General features: G+C 48.7%; 1 long non-coding RNA gene across 1 annotated transcript; it reads left to right on the forward strand.

Annotated features, from left to right (window-relative positions):
- The first annotated feature begins 336 nt into the window (after window positions 1–336).
- Window positions 337–20,282, forward strand: LOC142774822 (uncharacterized). Its single transcript, XR_012886572.1, has 4 exons — window positions 337–580; window positions 4,468–4,531; window positions 7,197–7,356; window positions 20,225–20,282. It is a non-coding gene; the product is annotated as an uncharacterized LOC142774822 (long non-coding RNA).
- The last annotated feature ends 560 nt before the right edge of the window (window positions 20,283–20,842 follow it).

The raw sequence follows: 20,842 nt of genomic DNA on the forward strand, positions 1-20,842 counted from the left end.
ATTGAAGCAACACCTTAAATACATTTATCAACACAACGAAAAGTAAAGTAAGCTAGTTGCACAATATGGGAGATGAATAAACTCAGAGGTGGCTGCAACACCACATTGTTGGACAGTTGATTCCATGCATTTGAGACCCTGCGAAAAAATGAGTACTTGAAGCAGTTGTCGACGAAGGGAGAGGTTGCCGTATAGCGCGACGTAATAATGACGCCTACCAAGCTTACGGCATGACGCTGTCAAGGTACAAAGGTTGTCGCAGAGATAACGCCGTCACCGCGCGGCAGTACACGCTCTGCCCCGAACCATATCCCCCTCTTGCGCAAAACGCGCGTTTGCGGCAGCGCACGGCCACTTCAAGCTCTTCAACAACCGGGCGCCGTTTGGCGCGGGCGTCGCGGCGGAGTTAAAGTCACGTGATCAACGTTTCCCGCCTTTCTTCTCGCTCGTGTGCCGACTCCCCTCGGTGCACGGTCCGATCCGTTCGAGGGCTGGTTTTCGTCGACATATTGTTCAAGCAAGAGACTGCGACGACGTTTGACAATCTTCAGGACAAGACTCGCTGGGAATTTTACCGCAGGTACGTGTGCTTCACTTTGGCTTTTGCTATTGATATTCCACAAAGCAGGCACGCGAAACGTATATGCGATCTAAGTAAGGCTCTAGGCGCAGCACTCCCGATCAGGTAGCAATGGAGCAGCAAAGCATATAATCTGTATTAAAAGCATAACGCCCGTGGTACAATGGCGTGAAATAAGGTTCCTGTTGCCAAACGGTTTACAGCTCTGACCAGAGTGGCACTAGGAGGTTTATCTTTTGGCCAACAACCATTCGAAACCGTAAATTGTTACCCGTTGAGCACTTAACGTTTCATGTTGGTGGTTGTTAACGTTTGAGCTGAACTTGTCGCGTGGGCTCATCGTTATGTATTTGTGTTGTGCTGAGAATGGTCAGGGTTTATTAGTTCAAGCGGGCGCTATGCGTTGAGTGACGTAAACACGTGTTTCTTGAGGGAAAAGTACGTGTTGCTATATCTATAGGTCTGCGCAGGCTTCTCCTTCGGGGAAGGAGGGAGGTTTGTCGCAGTGCCCCACCCTTTCCCATTACACGTCTATGTATGGGGCTAACTTTGAGCCCCTCGTGCGCACGCCTATTATACTGTCCGTTGTTAAATGTGCTTAAATGCCTCGACCTATATTTTCTCGTGTTAAACGTGTATGCTTCGCTGGCAGTGCATGTAGTCACGGAATATTTACTGGAGCCCTGGTGAACCGGTAGAAGTCATGAGGACCCCTTGCAGTGATTGAAAGGTCATAAACACAACATGCTGCGTCAAACAGGTGCCTTTTCTTTCTCTCTGGTATAAAATAATTCAGGTTGCCAATTCGATCTTAGCAGCTTGCCAAAGTGTTGAGTGGTCTGCTGCCAAATTCCACCTGTTTCTAGCTACGTTTGGCCTTGAAATGTGTGAGCATTGAAAAAATATTTCTGCGTGCATATGCCGTAGAAAACCACAACAGACTTTTTTTAGCCATTTTGGGAAGAAAGGGCAACACAAGTCAACTCCGCTGCAATAAAAAAAATGTAATGCGGTGATGCATACCGAAAATAAAAAGGAGCAGTTGTTACGGTAGGTAGCGTTTGTTTGCATTTGTTTGCTTGTTTGTTTGTATCAATAATTAGTTTCACGCAACCCCGTTGTGAAAATTTCTGGTGTAAAACGCCTTGTGTTTTTTTTTCGTCTCCTGAGCGATGTGTCATATTTCCTCGAGTTTCTGTGTGCGATGCTTTCAGGTAGATAATGAAAGGTGTAATATTACGTAGTGGGTGGCGTCATCTCCGACCTGACACCCGTTCTGATCCGACCACTGCCTTGTACTAAAATGTTCTCCGACTGTAATGAGCCTTTTTTTTGTATGTGTGTGTGTGTGTGTGTGTGTGTGTGTGTGTGTGTCTGTGTCTGTGTGTGTGTGTGTGTGTGTGTGTGTGTGTGTGTGTGTGTGTGTGTGTGTGTGTGAAGCTCCTCATCTGCACTTACGGCTGCTATTGTGGTGTGCACCATGGAACCACACTGAGACCTTCAGAAAAGGTTCAATACTTAGAGGACCAATAGGCTAATAGCAAGTGGTCGTTGCTATTTGTTTACAGCACTGTATTTCTTTTTGAAAGACTCCGTATTCGTCCATGCAGAGCGAGTAAGTGCTGGAACCTTTCGGGGATAAAATGTATTTTCTTTTTTGCTTTACCTAGCATCCTCTTTGTTTTCTTTATCAGTAAGTTTCTGCTATAGCATCCACGTATTGCAATGTGCGGTCGCGCGATGGTTAGTGTTGTGTCGACGATGATACTTGTTTGCCCTTAAACTTGTCCATTCCCTTTCTCAACAATATAGGCAATCCCTCCTCACCCTTTAATTCCCTTTGGTTGCGGAATCACATCTGATCACAGGCGAATACTGGTGCATGAAATGATGTTAATGCTCACCTGCCTGCGAGTCCCCCCCTCTTTTCTTTATTGAATATACTGAACGGCATAGCTGCTGAAACTCGCCGTGATTAGTCAATCGGAGAACGGAAAGGATCACCGTGGATCTGCTTCGCGTCCCAGAACGCGTGCGCCGATTTTTCTGGCCTGGGGTGCAATGCAGCATGGCCCGAGCTTCTCGGTCAGCCGAGTTTGCTCGCTTGCGGTAGCTGTGGCACGATGACAGTGCGGAGCGCGTGATAGCCGTGTTGCTAGAAATGGCTTCACGAATGTGCGTCGCGTTAGAAACACACGTGGGGCATTTGCGGTGGTTATCAAAGAAACAACGCGTGCGAGCACGTCAGCGCCACTACTCACTCAGCATTCTAGCAGTGCAGCGACGTTAGCGTCATTGTCGTGCTGTATTTTTGCCAACTCAAGACGTGCCTCCCACAGGCGTGTTTATGGGCATATGTCCTCTTTCACACAGGTTCTTTCGCTCCACCTGCAGCATGGAAATTTTCACTCTCGAAGGCAGCAAGGCTGTTCACGCAACGCTCTCGTGCTGATTCTTTCGGTTCCATCAAGTATTACGGATAAATGTAAGGACAAGCGGTCACCAGGGGTGCTCGCATCTTGTCGGCAACGCGGCTGTGATTGGATATGTCGTGAGCGCGGTTAAATAGGGTATGAGATCATAGGGAGGTTTAAAATAATGTTTGCGGGTGCTGCGAGAGTTGCTTCAGTTGCGGGCGCCATATGAGTTTCAGAATAGCGTTTGCTCTTCCTGAGGAAACTTTGACCCCTGCCGCAAACCCAAATGCATGGAAGCTACACACAGCAATTCGCGGGCCTCACGGGCCACGGTCGCCGCGTGCTATTTCGGATTTTTTGCAGGCGGGCCGCGAACGCGAACGGCGGCTCGCGTTACAACGCATGTGCAGCAGCAGCTACCGCACCGCAAGGGCTCGCGGTGCGCTATTCTATACCTCCCTTATAGTAGCGACGTGGCTTCCTTAACTTCTGCGTGCGTGTGTGCATAGTCTGTGCAGTAAAGCTGGGAGATGAACCATGCGCTCGCTGGCGTTGCGGCGTGACACTGCTCCTTGGCAAAAGCAAAAGTGATGGGCGGATTCGATACTCGCTGCGGGCTTCTGTCAATCGAACTGATGGATGAGTGAACTCGGATACAAAGTCGTTGATTCTGAGAAGGCCCGAGTTCAACTCGTGACTGTGATGGTGCCGCTGCGACTGTCAAGCGTTTGATGCGGTGGACGCTACGCGGCAGCTTCCTTGCATATAAAACATGCGACGCCCTTTTTATCCCCCTCTGTCCGTGCACGCGCTTCTCTTCAAACGCCTATACTGCCTGTCCCAGCGTTCGTGGGCGGCCCGGACTGCGTGTCACATGGACTCCGGTACGCGTTCTTTGCAGTGCACGTGGGAGTGTTCACGTGCTCTTGTGGGACGCACACAACGTTTTCGTCAACGAGCACCGCTTGAGAGAGCTCAGCCGATGGTTACACTGCCAGTCTCCAGTCATGATAGGTTGCACTTCTGCACTCAGTGGAATGACAAACAAATGAAATAATTAAGATGCCTCTGGTTTGAAAACTCCACTCAACTTAGCCGACCGTCCCTAACGCGATGACTGGTTCGTCATAACCAATAAATCGCAGTGCGCTGAGGGGTGGATTTGACGTTTTTGTACTGTTGGCTCATTCGAAAGGGGGGAGGGGTATGAGCCCACAGGTACATCAGCGCACGACTACACCTCACTTATATGACGTGAGACGTAGCAGCGAGTAGTGGGAATGCGCTGATTTTGTGGTAAGTTTGCCTGTTCATAATGCCAGTAGTTTCACAGCAAGATCAAATATATAAGACGGGCATAAGCAGCTTCGCCTTTATATCTGCTCAAGTGGAATGTCCAAAATGTTGAGATGCGTTTCTGAGGAAACGTGCTCCTAACATTGGTCAAGTGTATTCCTCGTTATTTTCCAGGAAGGAATCAGCATCGCAGAAAAACTCTCTGAACTGCCACACACCCCTACTATCATTGCACTTGGTATGTTCAAATATGAGCTTTCGTTGCATTGCTATATATGTCCGAATAAATATGTAGCCTAAATTGCATTGAATTTGCCTCACATGTTATCACCACATCTGCTACCTTTATAGTAAGGAGGGCAGGAATGATTGTGATGTCAGAAAAGATTATAATGTGCTCCTTTTTCTGACCATGTACAAGAGTTTCTTTCCTTTGGTTAGGGTTTTTGCTGGCTGTGCTTAAGGAATGTTTTTCTCTTGTGTATTGAACAGGTACTCTTTGTTTTTATCTTTAATAACTTGTGAGTACAGCTTTTTATGTGCTCTGGTGGTGGAAAATTCTGTCAGTGATAACCACAAGCAGCCTGCACATTCATTACATCATCTTGGCTAGCTTTAGTGAGAAGATTGCTTGAAATGACAACGTAGCACATTGTCTGCTGCAAGTTGTCATCATGAGGAGAAGGTGCAGCAATTTGCATTACCAAACCGTATTGAATTTGTGTGCACACAACTACTGTGTGGCACCCATCTGCAGCAAACCACATGTCCAATTGACTGCTGATTTAAAGATGTGACTTTTGACACTATCTCTACCAAAAGTTGTTTCTATGCAGCTATGCAAATGACTGTTATCTAAACTAATTATGTGGTGTGCGTCTGTCACTGTAGAGCCTTTCATTGCAAGTTATCAAAAAGTAGAGGTGCTTTTCACATAAAGCTCTAAAGTCATGCAAGAACCTACCTAAATCAGCTCTCTAAGCACTGTTCAGTGTTCATCAGTGAGTAATGAGAGATTTTTGAATCTCTTGTGCAGCTTGCTGCGCTCACAAGAAAACAGCTTCTGCTATTACTGCAGGAAGACTTGATCACTGTTTTCCAACAAGTATAGTGTTGCAGGCTTAGCTGCGGCAATGCAAGGGATTGTGCTGCATATTGTATTAGCCATTCCTCATCTTTTCAAACGTGGTTGTCGCACACTTACAGCTCTGATTTATTAAAATCAGTTTCATTGCTGCCTAGGAAGGGAGTCTGTATTCTACTTAGCAGCATTTTTGGAATTTAAGAGCCAAAAACCCTGACCAATCAGTTGATGTAATTGGTATAATTGGTGCTTTTTTAAGTCACACTTAAAGGGGCCTTGAAACACTTTTTCAAAGTAACCATAATATGGATTCATGAAAAGATTTTATTGTTTCATGAATTCAATGCCGCGAAAGCTTCAAGAGTCCTTGTACGAGCGGAATAACAAAAATTTGACGCACCCTGAAATTGCATTCTCTCGTCCCGACAAAAGCGCTGCAAGCTAAGCAGGGAGGGGGGGTGGGGGGGTGGCGTGGTCAATAAGAATACGCCACTCACGCCTCGTGATATTGAGAACTTTTGTTTTTTTAACCGCAGCTTTTTCAGTGGGATCGCGTGTGCACACGTGGACAAGTCACAGCCTCTCGCGGCGATCCCTGTAATGACCGAGCGCGCCATGTTCAAATCACCCAATGTCTGGTAGAAGGCCTTCTACGAGTGCTTTTTGAGCTTGCTCCATCATTTGCTGAGAAGAGAGAGCAATGTTTAGCTAAATTTGATAATTTATTATGAATTGCATGCCATGTGCCAAGCTATAATACTTAGCTCGCGTGTTGTCAAGAATCAGCAGCGTTTTCAGACCATGTTCAAAAAGTGTTTTAGGGCCCCTTTAAGCCACCGACCCCGAACTGTACTCATCACGCGATTTTGTACCGCGGCCGAAGACACGTCACAGATGTCAATTACTTTTCTTGCAGTTTTCAGCTCTAGACAGCAGTTGTTGTCTATCGAAAACCACGTTTAGTGCCTTTCGCGCGTGTTTTAATATCGGCAACAGTCATTTCACAGTGCTGTTTTGCAAGAAGAATGCCAGTGGAAGCATTAGTAGCAACATGACATTTGTTGCGGACAGTGACTCGAACGTTGCGTTTACCCGGCATATTGCTTCTGATGACGACAAGAGCAGCAGTGACGGTGATGTCGTGAGCAGTGCACATGTGTGGCATTGCGTGAACGCTGATAACCGACCACTTGCGCAATTAACACCTTAGCACTTTTCAGTGTGTTACCATGTATTGCATAAGGAAAATGCTTCAGGTTTCAGTATGCTGTGACCCATTACCAGGTCATTTATTGAGTGAAGGCCGCCCTCAACAGCAGTTTTTCTTTTCTTAAATATTTGTGCAAATTCCAGAAATAAGCGTGATAATAATTTAAAAATCTGAATTGCATAGACATATTGATGTATATTGTAAAGTATTAACGATTTTTGTACAATTTTTGGAAGTTAAATAGGCAGTTATATGGTTAAGTGGGGAGACCTTTCAGTGAAGTGTTTTGATTTCTGTTTACTGAGAGTTAACTGTACTCAATATCACCTTGTTTTATTGTCAGGGGCCTCTATCATGTTAGTATATTGTGCAAACATTCAGTTCTCTGTTGGGAACTGTAAGCCATCTGCAATTACACAAGTTCTATTCAGCCATATGACAAATGTGCACTTGGCTTGAAACCCAATCATATGTTGTGATCAGGTGCTTTGGATGCAGTAAATGTAGTGGGAACCTTTTTGATAAAGCAGCTATACGTTTCAGGCTGCATTGAGTATATTAATAATGAAGTTATTTCAATCCGTTGGCTTGTTTGTCATCTTTTCACAGGAAGCATTTTAAAGAAGGAATGCTTTGTGGCCTGCCAGCAGCTTCTTTTCACCGAGGCTGTAGACTTTTCAGAAGCTACCTGTCTTTTACTTATGAGCGACTAAATTTTCAACTTAGCTTATGCAGACCATGTCAGGACAACACTGGAATTTCTTCATAGGTGAGATGTGCTGATGATGCAATCAGTCTCTGTGTCTTGATCTACCACAGTGGTCTAGTGGTTATGGTGCTATACAGCTGACCTACAGGTCGTGAGATCCAATCCCAGCTATGGAAGCTGTATTTTAAATGAAGGTGATAATGCTGGAGGCTCATTTGCTTAGATTTAGGGGCCGACTAAAAAGGACCTCAGGTGGTTCAAATTTATGCAGCCCTACACTAAAGTGTCTCTCACAAACATATTGAGAATTTGGGACATATAACCCTTAAAATTGTGAAAACTGATAAGGAATCTTGAAAGCCCATTATCTTGCTAAACCTGAAGATAAATCTGTCAGTACCGGATGATTATAATAAAAGGTTTGTTCCAAACCACCTGATAGTACAACAATACCTATGCCTTCCATCTTTGAATAATGTTGGAAATTTTTTGTGACAAGGCGTTGTTCTGACGTAGACATAAGGGATAAATTTTTAGTAACGATTCAGTTGTCAGTTTAGCGCTAGTCCTGTTGGGTGTGTTGCTTTATTACCATCATTCTTGTTTTTTTTTTCTGCTGCTTGTGGTGTACACGTATCCCGAAGGAGTACGGCCACCAGCGTGGGTCCGGTCTTACCGAGCCGCAGGGCACGCGTTAACCGTCGCCGTGGCGAGAACACGATACTGCTCGAAGTGGCAACACTTTATTGTGGCAACACCAAACGCAGTACAGCCCGTTGCAAAAAGGCGCGGCGGGAAAGCAAGTAGTCTTATCCACGCCACGGGCACAAAGTACTACACAGCGTGCCACGAGCACGTCTCCGCGGTAAGGGTGATCCACGGAAACACCAGGACAAAGGCCCGGTTGCTCGAGCGAGGGCAAAGGCGCTCGCGTTGGCTTCGGAAGGAGACGGGTCGGCGTAGCTAGGCCACGCACTAGGACACCGTACCGCCCTCGGCCATGCGTACGCAGCGGGGCAACAAAAAGTGAGCGTTCGCCTCGGGCGCGAGGCGCCGTCAGCGAAGTCCGACGAGCCCCGAGTGACGGGAGTCGAAGGACGGAAAAGATTGCGTGGCTCACCGTTTGCTGTCCCGGAGAGTATCTGACCGCTCCCGACGCAGCGCGCGAAAACCTCTCGGGAGTCCCCGCGCGCGGTGCCACAGTCAACATCCGCTACCGGGTGAGGGAGTTAAACGTCACTCCGCTCATCCACCACGGCAGACAGCAAAGGAGGGCAGACATGTCGGGACATGAGAACGGCTAAAAAGGCGGCAAAGCCCACGCAAAGGCAGCGGGCTAGCCTCAATTCCCACATCCCTCTCTCCTAAATTTGCCCTTTACCGGTCTGCAAAAGGCAGCCGGACGTTACCCATGCAGTTAAAATGACACTGCTATGAGCGACAGCTAACCTCAGTCCAGCCCTGCTATTGCTGCTAAAAAATGATTACAAAGGAGAAACAACAACATAAAAAATAAACACATGACACTATAAAGATAACTGCGGAAGGGAGCACAGAAAAGTGGGACTAGTGTTCGTGGTGCTGAAGCGGGATAGCGTCCACTGCGCGGAGGGGCGGAAGGGCGGAAGGGCGTGACAGTGTCCGCTGCGTGCGATGCCCGAGTGCGAGGTCAGAGGTACGGGAGGGGGCTCACTGATGGCTTGTTGCTGCTCTTGATAAGCTGCGAGTCCGACGAAAGCCGCTTAGGTTGTTCGGAGGCCCCGCATTTGTGGCTGGATGACGGAGCTGGAACGTTGCGCGAAGCCGGGCCTCTCCAGTGGTCAGGGAGGCCGAACCAAAATTGGCTGCGAGGCGCCCTGGCGTTGGCCGGCAGCATATAGCTGCTTTCAGCTGGCCTCGCGCAGGAGCCATGGTGGGGAAGGCAGCAGGGCTTCTTCGACGACGGCAGAGCACAGCCAGACGGTCTGACGTCGGTAGGTCAATGCCCCCTAGCACCTCCAGTGTCCGCGTCGATAGGGGAAAAGCCATGACGCACTCTTCGCGGGCTCGCACCGAAGCGTCACGCACCCACACACGCACAGAAGCACGCACTCACTCACACCGCCGACAGCTGCGCGAGCGTAGGCGCAAAGCGTCTTTCGTCTCTCTCCCCAGGCAACAAGCACCGACACTCAAGGTCACACACAGCTCCCTTCGCGGTGGACGAAATGAACACGGGAAAAAAAAGTAAAAACAGAGCAAAATGACACTCAACGTCTGGCAAAAAAACAAAATACAAATAACACCTAATATTAGACAAAAGAAACATGAAATACACATGAACACTTAAAAAAAGAAACACTGGCAGCAGGCTGGGCGGGGTCAACTTCTTTACGAGAGAAAGCCGTAAAGAAGCTAATCGATACTGAGGCTAGACAGTAAACTGAGGGCCTTCGGTTGCTGAGAAGTCCGCCGTCCGGCGCGAAATCACAAAGGTGACCGCTTCCTCAGATTATACCGGCGCGGTGTCCGAATGCGGTCCGCCGCTCCGGGTGTGCCTCGTTGCTGGCGCGAAGTGCCGCAGGGCTCTGGCGCGAGCTCGTCAGACCATGATACAAAGGGTTTCAGGTCTGCGACATGGGCACGGCTGAGTTTTCCCGTATAGGGATCTTTCAGCAAGTACGCGAGTGAGTGCAAGCTTTCTCCACTCGGTACGGACCAAGCCACTTAGGAGCGAGCGAGGTTGAGAACCCCTTACTGGCATCGCTAAGGGCGTGGTTGCGCTTCAGGACAAGATCGCCCACCTCAAAAACTAGGTCGCGATGCTTGCGGTCATATTGGGCCTTCTGCTGAGCCCTAGCTGACGCCAAACTTTGCCTTGCTTTGCAGAAAGCTCGACAAAGCCTGTCCCGAAGTGCCGACGCGTAAGCAGAGCAGTCTGCCGGCGCCTCCTCGTCCTCGAGCTGGCATTGAGCGACGCTGGTCACCGGATTTGCCAACTCCCTTCCAAAATTTAAGAAGGCGGGCAAGAAACCAGTTGAGCGACTCTCGGATGTTCGAATAGCGAACGCGAGCTCACTCAAATGGTCTGCCCAGTCCCTTTGACTTTCGGCAAAGGCCGCCAACATCGGTTTGAGCGTACGATTGACGCGCTCCGTCAAATTGGACTGGGGATGGTAGGGTGAAGTTGTGAAATGATCGATTCCAAGGGAACGGAACGTGACACCAAACACCCGAGCGCTGAAATACGAAGCATTGTCAGTGGTGAGCCTTTCCGGAAAGCCGAACCGGCAAAACACTTCCTGCAGCTTCTCAAGCACCGCTCGCGCTTTCACCTTCTGAAGTGGGAAACGTTCCACCCATTTTGAAAAGTGATCAATGACTACCATCAGGTGAATGAACCCCGGCTTACTTCTGGGAAATGGTTCCATTAGATCGCAGGTGGCCACTTGCCACGGACGCTCGCTGACAACCGGTTTCATCAGACCGGGCGGTTTGCCACCCCTTCATTTCACCGTTTGACAGACGCGGCAAGAACGGCAATAGCGAAAAATGTCTCGCTTAATGCCGGGCCAGGTCACAACGCGGCTCAGTTTTGCGAAAACCTTCGAGCCACTCAGGTGACCGGCCATGGGTTCGTCGTAGAGGATCGCAACAGTGCGGCTCTGAGACTTTTGGGCACAACCACCTTAAACGGGTCTATGGACTCGTCGTCAGTGGCTATATACTTCAGCAGAAGCCCGTCATGGTCCAACAAATATGAATCCGCCGGGGACTCAGCGACACACGCTGGTTCGAGCCCCCTATTCGCGCCCGCTGCAGGGCAAGCGGCGTCACGGCGCTCCGTCTCGTCGAGACAGTCGTTATCGGCGCCCGCTGCAGGACAAGCAGCGTCACGGCGCTCCACCTCTCTGAGACTGCCGCACATTTCGTGACAAAACGGGTCACTTTGCTGGGCCTTCAGAAGCTCTTCTCTGCTGAAAGCGATGCTCATTCTCCCAAAATGGGGGTGTCTGGTATCACGCCCACTCAAGACCGCAGCAACAACCGCTTGAGTCGGCATTACGGGTTCGTTCTCGGCCTCGTGGCCTTCGGAAAGCTCCCCCGCTTGGCCGCTTCGTGGTGCGCCGCTTACCTGGTTAGCAGCCAAGGTTTGTCCGCATGGGGACTCACCCTTCTCGCCGAATGGCGGCGAAGCTGCTGTTTCGCCCCCGACGCTTGCATGTGCTAAGGCACAGCTAGCGGCTGTCGCAACGGGATTAATGTCCTCGGCCGACAATGGGGCACGAGATAGCGCGTCACTTACCACGTTGGTGCTCCGCTTTCGATACTTCACCGAAAAGTCATAGTGCTGTATCAGGAGAGCCCAGTGCGCCAGCCTGCCGGCAGGCTCACGGAGCCGCATCAGCCAGCTGAGCGCACTGTGATCCGTTTGCACTACGAATTTCGTCCCATCAAGATAAACGTCAAACTTCCGCAGTGCAAACACGATGGCGAGGCACTCCTTTTCGGTCACGGAATAATTTTTCTCCGCATAGACCAAGGAGCGGCTGGCAAAGGCCAACGGCTGCAACACGCCATCGTATTCCTGTAGGATAACAGCTCCTAAACCCAGATCGCTCGCATCAGTTTGTACAACGAACGGTCTGTTCAGGTCGGGGAACTTGAGCTGCGCTGTCTCCGCTATGGCGTTAGACAGTCGGCAAAACGCCTCCTGCTGCTCAAGTCCCCATTGCCACTCAGCAGATTTACCCAAGAGTTTGCTCAAGGGCGCCTGCAGTAGGGCACAGGACGGAATGAAGAAACGGTAAAAGTTGACCATTCCTAAAAAGCGGCGAAGGCCACGTACGTCCTTGGGCACAGGAAAATTGAGAATAGCTCGAAGTTTCTCCCGATCCGCCTCTATGGAGCCTTCGCCCAGCGTAAACCCGAGCAACTGAACAGGGTCTGCGCTAATTGTACCATAGCGGGGTTTAATGTCATCCCGGTGGTCCTCACCCCCCTCTCGAGTACATCGGCAACATGGGCCAAGTGCTCTTCGAAGGTTCGTGAATAAATCACGATGTCGTCGAGGTAGCACATGCAGTATGACTACTTTGCTTCCCTAAGGGCGCGGTCCATGAGTCTTTAAAACGTCGCAGGAGCATTGCAAAGACCAACAGGCAGACGAGTAAACTCGAACAACCCTCTGTGGGACGTGAACGCAGTTTTACACTGGTGACGGTTACCCATCCGGACCTGTAGGTAACCTTTAGAGGCGTCAAGCGTGGAAAAGTACCGTGCATCACCCAGGTTACCTACGATGGAGTTTATCGTGGGGAGCGGATAGGCATCCTTACGAGTCACTCCATTCAGACGGCGATAGTCTACGCACAGGCGATGACTGCCATCTTTCTTAGGCACCAGCACAATTGGAGACGCCCAGGAGCTAGACGAGCGGCAAATAATGCCAGCCGCAAGCATGTCATCTAGCAACCCATCGATAATCTGCCTTTTGGTGAGACTGACGGGCCTGGGGTTACACTTCGAAGGAAGCGCGCCACCAGTTCCGATCACATGGCTCACTAAATCGGTGCAGCCAGGTTGATCGGTGAAGAGCTCGTCGTACTGACGTAACAGTGTCGACAGACGAGCCTTCGGTGCTTCATCCAACTGAGTCGCGCAGGCGACCGAAGGATGTAGTGCCTCTTCGTGTCGTGTCGGTCGATCCACATAGGGGTTTCGAGTCGACGAGCGCGGAACGCCAGGGTACGACCCCGGAGTTGGCGCACGACACGGTTCGTGCCGCGCCTCTCGTTCCCGAAGGGGACTGTCAGAGGGCAAATGCGGTTAGCGGGGGCTTGGCCCCGAACTCTCCGCAGGGCACGTTTCCGACGCTTCTGCCCCAAAGGCGACTGTAAGCGCCGGTGGGCTGATGGACGGCTTGAGTTGGCAAAATGGGCCATCACGATAGCCGCCATTCGCAATGTCCACAACGATACCAGTTTTAAGGAGAAAGTCCCGACCGAGAATCACTGAAACATTGAGCCCTGGAAGATGAACAAGACGGCAGCGTCTCATTCGATCTCCCCATCTGACAGTCAACTTTGCAGCGCCTGCTGAATGGGCCACGCCTTTCGCAAGGGGGAATGTCGTTCGGCTGTCCCACAAGCGCACTGAGTGCTTCTGCAAGTGGGACAACACCTGTTCGCCAAACAACGAGGCGCTAGCGCCCGTGTCCAGCAAAGCCGAAAATTCACGGCCGGCAATGGTGACCGGAATGAACGGCGCGTGCGTATCAGCAAGAAAAGTGCTTGCCCTGCACGCAGAGGGAAGAAGCAAAGGTTGGGTCGTTCGTGAATCCCGGAAGCCCGTTTCCCTGCCTCGCAGGAGGCCTGGATCCGATGCATTCCCTTGCTATGTGCCCTCTTTCACGGCAGCGGTAACAGCGCACTCCGTCACGGTCTGTATTCCCAGACGGAGCAGCCTCGAGCTGTCGTGATCGGCTCGCTACGTTATCGTAGGATACGTTTCTGGGAGCCGCACCTCCCACATTACGTTGGGTCGGAAAGCGTCCCTGTGTGGAGGTTTCAGGTGGAGCAGCGCAGGCTGCCCGCCTTTCATGCGTAAAGGGGTCAAGAGCGAGATCGCTCAACTCCCACGCACAGGCGGTTGCAGCCGCAAAGGCGGCGTCGAGAGGCTGTTGCCGTTGGGGAAGGGTCATGGCCCCTCCCCAAGCGCAGCGCGGCTCAAGGGCATCGCTGGCTGGCGGCGGCGGGCGATAGGCACGCGCGGTGAGAATGTCGCCTTGGATGCGCTTCGCTTTGGCGGCCAACTCTTCTAAGTCCCGGAAGCGGCCGCCGTGCAGGTATGCCGAAAAAGTTGCATGTGCCTGTCGTATCACCCGTTCGACGCGTTCCTCGTTCGAGGCTCGGGGCTCAGCGATAGAAATAAGTTCCTCCATCGCACGTACATACTCCTGTAAAAACTCGTCAGGAGCTTGTGTACGGAGCTCGAGCTCTCGCCGCATCCTACTTTCGTAGTCAGCGGGTAGGAATTCGTGCAAAAAGACCGCACGAAATTCCTCGAGGTTTACCGCACGGTAATCGGTAAGCCGATACCACCTCGCCGCGGTGTCAGTCAGTGCAGCTGGAACAACACGTTCGAGCACCACCTTATCATCCAAACCCATCGCTCTCCGATAACGTGACAGAGAGTCGAGGTAATCTCGGGCGGTGAGCTGATCACCGTATCCGCTGTAGGTTGGCAAAGGCAACTTAACAGCGGGGTGACCGCTTTTCGGACCAGCCGAAAGCGTTTGCACAGCTCCCGAGAGTGCTTGGATCATCTGCACGGCGTTTTGAAGCAAGGTCTGCGTCGTCGCACCGGCTTCGTAGGAAGCCGTTGGTGCGTTAGCGGCGCGGTCGAGCGAAGGTGAGCAGTCGCCCAGCTCGATCAGTGGGGCGGTTTCAAACAGACCACCGCCCTGCGCGCCATTTTCAGAGCAAAATAGGCTCCTTGTGGGATTCGCCTGTTGTCGAACTAAAGGCGCCCTTGGTGTGGCTACCGTCGACAATTCAGGCGCCTGCTCAGCGTGCGTTCGAAGTGTCGGTTGCACGGCTGATAGCGGGCAAAAGTCGGCGAGGGCCAAGGCCTGCGCCCCAACAATTCCGCAGGGAACCGACTGCGAGCGCTGTGCCGACGAACTGCCATGCATGCCGAAGGGCGCATTAGCAGTCGGAGGCGCTTGTGCGTAACGTTCGGGTAGGGCAAGAGGCCCATTCCGAAGCGACGCGCCATCTCCAAAGGGAGGAGCTAGGCGCCTCGTGTCGTCACCGCAATAGGGGGTGCCTACACGGACGGGTGCAGATGGGTTCCCGTCAATAGAGGCAATGGCCTCCTTGTGCAACGTGGCATCCCCTAAAAGGGACAGCAGACAAAAGACCCGCGAAGCAGCCATGTTGCGACGAGCCCGAATCGCGCAGGCGAACTGACTCGCTAAGAGCAGTCAAAAGCTAGAACTTTTGATACCGCGTTGGGCGCCAGTGTGGTGTACACGTATCCCGAAGGAGTACGGCCACCAGCGTGGGTCCGGTCTTAGCGAGCCACAGGGCACGCGTTAACCGTCGCCGGGGCGAGAACACGATACTGCTCAAAGTCGCAACACTTTATTGTGGCAACACCAAACGCAGTACAGCCCGTTGCAAAAAGGCGCGGCGGGAAAGCAAGTACGCTTATCCACGCCACGGGCACAAAGTACTACACAGGGTGCCACGAGCACGTCTCCGCGGTAAAGGTGATTCACGGAAACACCAGGACAAAGGCCCGGTTGCTCGAGCGAGGGCAAAGGCGCTCGCGTTGGCTTCGGAGGGAGACGGGTCGGCGTAGCTAGGCCACGCACTAGGACACCGTACCGCCCTCGGCCATGCGTACGCAGCGGGGCAACAAAAGGTGAGCGTTCGCTTCGGGCGCGAGGCGCGTCAGCGAAGTCCGACGAGCCCCGAGTGACGGGAGTCGACGGACGAAAAGATTGCGTGGCTCACCGTTTGCTGTCCCGGAGAGTATCTGACCGCTCCCGACGCAGCGCGCGAAAACCTCTCGGGAGTCCCCGTGCGCGGCGCCACAGTCAACATCCGCTACCGAGTGAGGGAGTTAAACGTCACTCCTCTCACCCACCACGGCAGACAGCAAAGTAGGGCAGACATGTCGAGACATGAGAACGGCCGAAAAGGCGACAAAGCCCGCTCAAAGGCAGCGCGCTAGCCTCAATTCCCACATGCTTCAAGTAATTTATAGAAAACAACAAATGAAGGGGAATTTTTTAGGAGCTCATTTTTTTGTAAGACGCAATGAAATAAATGCAACAGACACTAAGGCTAAAGAAATTTTTATGGACATTATACAATTTCGTGTCTGATAATGCATGACTACAAATTTTGGTTATTTACCACTTGAAGAAGTGCTATTGATCACATTTCAACATTTAAATAATTTTAGTTCGTAATGAATATAATCCCTGGGCTAGGCACTGCTTGAAATTTCTTGTGGTGCAAAGAAAAATGCTTAATTGTGGCTTTTGTCTGTAAGGCTTAGTTTTGTGGGGAGTTCTTTGCCTTCGTGGGTAGTCAAGTAATACTTCATTGTATACCTGTATTTTGAACTGTATTAATAAAAGTGTTAATGTCAGCCAGAAACGTTATCAGGACAAGAATATAGTAGGCCTATGTTAAACAGAACATCAAGGAACCAGAAAAAATGCTATATTAAGTAAGAGTTACATTTACTGAGATCAACAAGGTTGAAGGCTGAGTTCGAAACCAATCATTTTACATGCAGATGTTCCATTTAAGCTTTAGTTCTGTCTAACATTTCTGTTTACTTTGAGATAACTGTACTCAACGTCATCATACTTTATTGCCAGGGGTCTCTATCATGTTTTTCTATAGACAACTACCGCTGTCTACTACTAAGCAGCACGGCGAATTGAGCAAGCGGGTAAATGTTCATTATAGTTTAACTGTGCAGTGGTATGATGCACAAAAAAGAAAGCTTAGACAAAGAAGCTTAGTTTTTGCTAAGCTTCTTTCTTCATGCGGCCCCACCACATCTTTCGACTATAATATGGTAATAAAATCAAAGTTTTCGGTATTGTCTCACTTGCCTCGTTACCTGAATAGTGCACAAATTCTAGGGAAGTTATTGTAAAACGAAAAGAAAAAAAATCTGCAGCTAGCATGAGAGATGCAGTGACATGCAACTCGTTTCAATTTTGTGCCCATGCATGGAGCTTAGGGCCTTGGCAGATGGCACTGTACATTTTAAATATTGCCTATTAATCTTTATGAATCACAAATTATGAGCACTTCAAATATAAAAAAAAATATTAAGCATCTTTAAAAAAAATAAAGCATCTTTGGGATGCTACAAAACCAGAAAGAAATGCGATAGGGACTTTATATTGTAGGAACTGATGTTACAAGAAACCAAACTAAATCACCAGCTAACTTATTTACGTGCCTTCTGGGGAGATGTTCAACGTAAATTCGGAAAGGGGCAGTAAATTGTCTAAGGGCCGCAAATGAAGGACCACTGTGGACAACAGGATAATGAAGTTGGTGCCGCAGTTGTGCCGAAGAAAAGATGTTGTAAGTCGAATTTTACTGGTGTTAATTGCTGATCTCGTGTAGTTCTATTGTGCGTGTATACTTTGTTATTTAATATGGTTCGCATGAATAATTCAAAGTTATTCAGAAATGTGAGGAGACCTATCATAAGAAGTTTTTATTGAAAGAAGACAAATGAAAATGTTTTGCACAAGTTGCCCTTTATGAAAAGAAAGCAATTTTTTTCAGATTTGCCCGGCGTGCCACCCCTCACGTTGCACAAAAGCAGAGTGGTATTAAGATTCATACAATAAAAGCTTGTTAATTCAAACTTACATTGAATTAGAAATGATGCCCTAGTCCCGGAACAGCCCTGTGTATTATTCTTTGGAAAAAGACTTTTAATAATTTGAAGAACTGAATGTGCACGATAATGATTTGAACCGAAGGCCCTCTGGTTTCATTGCTTTTTGCAGAAATTAGTCTAGAGTGTTTACGACCATATGTTGCAAAACAAGACTATGTGTAAATTAACTGGAGGTTCAAAACAACAGAACAGTAGATTTTCTCAGCAGATGAGATTTCTACTAAAACTGATGGTCCGTCACCATTATTTGACAGAATTGACACTCTGCCTGACTCTTCTTATTGGAAGCAGTTGGCAACCCCGTTTAAGTTTTATTTTGATGTGCAGGCAATTCTCGGACTCTATTGGTTGAAGGATGCGCGCTGGATTTTATATTTTTTAGGGTGGAGAATAAAGATTCGCTTGCACCTTCTTCAACTAAGTAATGATGTCTTTAGCTCCGACTGGCTAGACTGGTTTAATGTACCTTCCTTGCAAAGCCACAAGGTCATGCCGTAGGCTTATTCAGGCAATCTGTGCCTTTTTTTCGTTTTTGGCAAGGCTCAGTGTCACTCTCTGTATTCTTGGTTTTCCGGTTTCACGACATCCGGATTATACGACGGTTTTGAGTGATCCCCTGAAAGTCCTATAATTAGGGTTCCACTGTAATGTCAGCACTGGTTTTGTTTTTGATTTATTGCCTGGATTACATTTCAGGCAGTTTAGTACTGAGACACAGAATGGGAAAAGTTCCTGACACCTTGCATGTCTAATGAGTACTCGAATAATTTTTCGAATTGTTTTGTGAAAAGTTAAGTCGTGTCTCTATTATAAAAAAATGGAGCCTCTTCAGCCGCAGATTCATTCTTGGGCCTGGATTTTCTGAATCCTCAGAAGCTGGGGTTTGTACAGCTTAACAGCACCAACTGGCGGGCGTTATGCTCTAAAATGTTCGAAACATTGATTGTACAGTAAGACAAAGTATGTCAGAATCAAGCTGCCTGTTTTTGAGCAAACACATTGAGCAATTAGGTCGAGTGAAACTGGCACCGCCGGTATCCGTTTCGAAAGTGTCTGACATTGGAGCAGAAAGTTCAACTGATACGTCAGGTGAAAGAAAAAAGGCCGGCAAAGGTCTGAAATCGCAAGACAATTCGAAACACCACCGCAACAATATCAACTATTCTAAAGAATAAGGATCCTGTACTGGACAGCTTTGAGAATTTCTCAGGAAATGAAAGCGCAACCATGATTCTATGTATTCTGAAGTGGAAAGAGTGCTTCTCGAATAGTTGAAAAGCATTAGAAGTACGAACCTTCCTGTAAATGGGTCTGTATAGAATGCAGAATCCAAAGCCCTAGACACCTGAATGGGCAAGCAAGATTTAAAGTGCAGCAAGGGCTAGCTTGAACATTTCAAAAGACAGCACGATGTGCCTTAAAATTGATCATTGGTGAAAATGCAGCCGTGCACCACGATGTCGTGGATAGATGACGCAAGTGTCGGCTGAGCGCCCTACTTCAGCAGTATGCAGAAAGAGACATTTACAATTTGGACGAGTCCGCATTTTTTTACAAACTATTTCAAAAGTGCGTGCACTCAACACAGGGCGAAACTTTATCAGGATGTAAACAAAGCAAAGAACGCATTACAGTGCTGTTGGGTGCTAACAAGATAGGGGAGGACAAACTTTCTTTGCTCATACTGGGAAATGCAGCAAAGCCTCAGTTGACTAGCCGGCCGAAATAGTCAGCTTGCTTGGAGGCCCTGATGAGGAAGATGAGCCGCTAGACTAACAGCTCCGTGAAATACCAACAATGGCACAAAGGCAAAAGAGCCTACGTCTGTTACAAAATAGAGTGTAGGGCTCGAGCGGCGACCATGACCTCATAGTTTGCCTCAACAAACTCAAGCAGGCAATCCTCGAGCCCAGCCAAAGCACCCGACAAAGATAGCTGAATGACTTTTATGTGTGTGAATAGTGATATGTTTCACGTGATACCACTTTTGCGAAGTTGTCATAGCTAATTTGGCTGTGCTTGCTGATCTTTTATCAGGCAGTTGCGTATATCGAATCGCTGCTTATATAAAATTTTTTCGCCGTCCCACTGACTTCATTATTACGAGGGTTTACTGTACTTATTGCTACAGAAAAAAACAGAAAGTAAAGTTTTTTTGTAAGTACTTTTAGGAGTTACATATTTATGATCTCCAAAGGACAGTATAGCAATCATGCTTAACGTGGTCAGCCTTCAGTGTCTCCCTTTTGTGGCATCCACTGAGAAGTCAATCAGCTTTTTTGTTTTGAATGATAATTTTGTTCACTCGTTCAGACATTTTAGGTATACATGTCTTTTATTCTTCGAGGAGTTTGGTTGTACTGTGGATGCATTAGAGCCGCTTTATATGTTTCATTTGTTATTGCTAGGTAGATGCAAGAGTATTTTGTTTTGGCAAAGATTGCCTTCTTTCATTAGTCGACGTGTCCTAATATTTTCTGTTTGTTGTGTTTCTTTTCAGGTAAACCATAAGACATAATGCGATAGGCAAAATAAATTCCACCTGTATATGTTCAGAACGACTGGATGTTCATTTGGCAAGTATAGTAGTATGTATGCGCACTTCCCGTCAAGGCTATGGACATTCTCACTCTTTTTAGGAAGCATAGTGAATGCAATGAGCTCGGCTGAGAAATATCAGGCTATGTTACCACAAGAGGCGTTTTATTGCTTTACTGTAATCTACGTGCTGAACTTGAAATGACACTGTTACCTGGGGCAATGCATGCCACAGGAAGATGTGCTTTTCACAGTGACATGCTACAACATTTGACCAGCTAGCAGAATTACAATGTTTACTGACCAGTACCAGCCGCTGCTTCCACTAAACTGCTGAAGAAACGCAAGACAGAGTTCAAGCAAAGCATGCACGACCATGTTTTTTTTTTATATTGCACGCAGTCAGTTGCATTACATTACAATTTAGCGAATCGAATACACAGTCAAGTACTGGGTAAACAAAAACAGATGTGTATATTCATTGTCCCAGCTTGAACATCTATAAAGGTCAGAAAAACAAGCCTCGTTATACTTTATTTACAAATTCACACATCATAGTAGGCTTCTGCGAGTAGTGAAT

The sequence above is a fragment of the Rhipicephalus microplus genome, chromosome 10 (assembly GCF_043290135.1).
Source record: "Rhipicephalus microplus isolate Deutch F79 chromosome 10, USDA_Rmic, whole genome shotgun sequence".
Classification (NCBI taxonomy): Eukaryota; Metazoa; Arthropoda; class Arachnida; order Ixodida; family Ixodidae; genus Rhipicephalus; species Rhipicephalus microplus.